Consider the following 4362-nt stretch of genomic DNA (forward strand, 5'->3'; position numbering starts at 1 on the left):
ATTAAGAAATTACGAAAATTACATATACAAAAGAATGCATATACATTATATATATTTTAAATAAATAATAACGCGTGCTCGACACAAATTGTGTGCAAAATATACATATAATGCGATAATTATTATAAATAGAACATAACAGTGTACTACAACAATACAAACAGACAACACTACAACACTACAACACTATAACACTACAACATCACAACGCTACAACACTTTAACATTACAGCACTACAACTATACAACAATACAACACTTCAACACTAAAATATTACAACACTACAACAACACAGCGCCACATCATTACAACACTATATCACATGACCACAACAACACAACAATACTACAACATTACAACACTATAACACTTCACCACTAAAACACAACAGCAATACAACAATACAAAACTACAACAATAGAGCACATCAACACTACAACACTACAGCACTGCAACACTGCAACACTACAACAATACAACAATGCAGCAATACAACAATACAACACTTCAACACTTCAACACTTTAACACTAAAACACTACAACACTACAACACTACAACACTACAACACTACAACAACACAACACTACAACAACACAACACTACACCAACGCAAAACTAAAACACTACAACATTACAACACTACAAGATCACGAAATTAAATCTCTACGCACACCACAGACATGTTTTATATTGAAATAAAAATATTTACTTATGCGTATGCGATATATGCATATATACGATATGCGTCCATCGTCCAGCGCACACGGCGGATTTTTGTATTGCCTTTATCGTTGTCTGCAAAGACAGCGTCACACAAATTAAAAAAAAAAACATTAACTTCCCGACATATCGAGCTCCACTGGTGTTTCTATTGGAGCGACATCTTTTCTCGGTCTGTCGGAAGCAATCGGAAGGTGACTCCATATACGCATCTGTGGCTTTCCCACAGATCAATCAGTTATCTCCTCGTTTTTTCCGGGCCACAAGCTACCGATAAGCGTCGCCATTAAAGTTAGTGGAATGTTACATGATTACTATAGTGCACGCTGATTTATAAAATAAGCAAAACTGTCGTAATCGTTGTTTGCCTCCAAAGCAAACGACCTAGGTTCTGACGTAGGGGTAAAACATGCGTCGTGAATATATATATATATATATATATATATATATATATATATATATATAATATATATATATAATAATTATATATATAAGCACGTTAGATCTCGAAGAGAATGGTTGCAAACGAATGGCTTGTGTCTCCGATCACCTCACACAGCCGATTTTCATTTATATCAAATTATTGGCTCTCTTACAGCAAAAGTATGCCGTGTGCGCATGGCTTTACAACATTACAACACTAAAATACTATAGTACACTGCAATACCCTAACGTTATAAATCTGCAACACTACAAGACTATAGTAGTATAACACTATAACAATATAACACTATAAAACTATAAACAACTATACACTTCGATAGCACTATAAAACACTATAACACTATACCATCTAGGCACTATAACACTATAGCACTCCTAACAGCTTATAACACTAACACTATGAGACTATGACAATATAACACTATAAAACTATAACACTATACCACTATATCACTATAACACTATAACACTATACCAATCTAGCACTATAACACTATAGCACTCTAACACTATAACACTATAACACTAACACTATGAGACTATAACACTATAGCACTATAACACCTATAACACTATAACACTATAACACTAACACTATGAGACTATAACACTATAGCACTATAACACTATAACACTATAACACTATAACACTATAACACTATAACACTATAACACTAACACTATGAGACTATAACACTATAGCACTATAACACTATAGCACTATAACACTAACACCTATGAGACTATAACAGCTATAAACTATAGCCACTATATACACTATGCAGACTATAACACTATAACACTAATAGGTGCACTATAACACTATAACACTATAACACATAACACTAGAGTCTTATAACACTATAGCACTATAACACTAATAACACTAATAAGCACTATAGACACATATAACACTATAAACACTATAAACTAACACGTATGGAGACTATAACACTATAGCACTATATACACTAAGCACTATAACACATAGCACTCATAAGCACTATAACACTATAACACTAATAACACTATAACACTAATAACACTATAACACTAACAGCTAATGAGACTACAACACTATAACACTATAGCATTATAATACTATAATACTATAACACTATAACACTATAACACTATAACACTATAACACTATAACACTATACACTTAACACTAACACATGAGACTATAACACTATAGCACTATAACACTTTAGCACTATAGCACTATAACACTATAACACTATGAGACTACAACACTATAACACTATAGCATTATAGGCACTGATAGTGCACTATAAGACACTAGTAGCACTATAACACTTATGAGACTACAACACTATACACTAAAGCATTATATGATACTATAATACTTAGCACACTATAAGCATATAACACTATAACACTAATACACTATAACACTATAACACATTATAATACTTATAACACTATAGCACTACTAACACTATAAACATATAGCAACTATATACACTATAACACTATCACTATATATACATAACACTAATAGCACTCCTAACACTATAACACTATAGCAGCTATAAACTTATAGCCACTATAGCACTATAACACTATAGCACTATATACACTTATGAAGACTACAACACTATAAATAACACTAATAGCAATATAACTAATAATACTATAACACTTAGCACTATAGATCACTATAACACTATAACACTATACAACTATAATACTATGAACACTATAACACTATAACATCTATCAACTATAGCACTTATAACACGTATAACACTAAACACTATAATAACTATAACACTCATACCAACATTATAATACTATAACACTATAGCACTCTAACACTATACACTATAGCACTATAACACTATAACACTATAACACTATAGCACTATACATAGCCATGATACTACAACACTACAATCACTAACAACACTATAACACTATAGCATTATAACACTATGAGACTACAAGCACTACAACCCTATAACACTATAGCTTATAGATACTATAATACTATAAACACCATAACCTAAAACGCCTAATGACCTCAATATAAAAACTACTACAACAACACGTGAAGTGGGCACAGCAATAAGCACGTACAACAATACAAATACTACAATACGGTCATGAGAACGAAACGCTAGCGTAATAATGAATACCATTGCTTCCAAACTTTAAAACACGCAAGCGCAAAAATGAACACTCAAAGTACGTTCAAATGAACGACACAACAACGCCAATAAGGCTATGGCCTGACACCAAAATACATTGACCTACACAATATTATAACAAATGCAATAGTTTTATATAAATAGCGTTATAAAGTATTAAATTTATCGATTAAAAGTAAAATTACTATAAGCTATATATATGATATTATTATTATATATATATATATTATATACATATGTCAACACATTACAATGTTCAATTAATAGCATGTCCAATACTTCAACGGAATAGAACCGTTAAGCAATCTACTTGCGACTCTCCGCGTTTAAATACGCTCTGTGTAATAAAAGGTCAAGAAGCGTTGCTCTCGGCATGGCACTCCACTGCAGTCAGTTACTACTATTAACCCACGACAGCCCACCCCGACCCCCAGCGAGAATAAACGATGTACTTGCTGCGCCCAGTGATAATATTAATTATTATATGGCGCAGCAAGTACATTGTTTATTCGCTGGTGCTCACTAGATGGCGCTGAAACACCATTTTCCGTGCGCACATTGCGAGCGTAGCAGAAATCTTACGGCCATCACGGAATGGCAATGCTGGCGTGTGCTAATGCGGTGCGCGAGAAAAGGCAAAGTCGAAAAGCTGTGTAATTGGCATGGAGCAGATCGTTGTCGCAGTCTGTGGCAGTCTCACTTCGATCTGTTTTTTAGATAGTCGACTGTGTGTGGCTCCTGTTTGACAGACCTGGGCCGAGCCCCGATTTACGCGCAACGCACCTGATCTTTTTGCTTGTCCGCTCAGTCTCTACATTTTATAGATTGCTGAGTTTGCTAGGTGTTATCTAACGATTTCGCCAAAACACAGCGGCGATGATCAGAGTTTACTGGCTTAAAGGGAAAGCGCGCGCGCAGAAAAGAAGACGCACGCAGTCACGTCAGCAAAAGAATACCTACGCCGCTGAGCACTCAACCCATGCGCCGAGCACACACACCACACACACACACAACCCACACA

This window comes from Priapulus caudatus, unplaced genomic scaffold (genome assembly GCF_000485595.1).
Source record: "Priapulus caudatus unplaced genomic scaffold, Priapulus_caudatus-5.0.1 Scaffold183, whole genome shotgun sequence".
In the NCBI taxonomy this organism is placed as follows: Eukaryota; Metazoa; Priapulida; class Priapulimorpha; order Priapulimorphida; family Priapulidae; genus Priapulus; species Priapulus caudatus.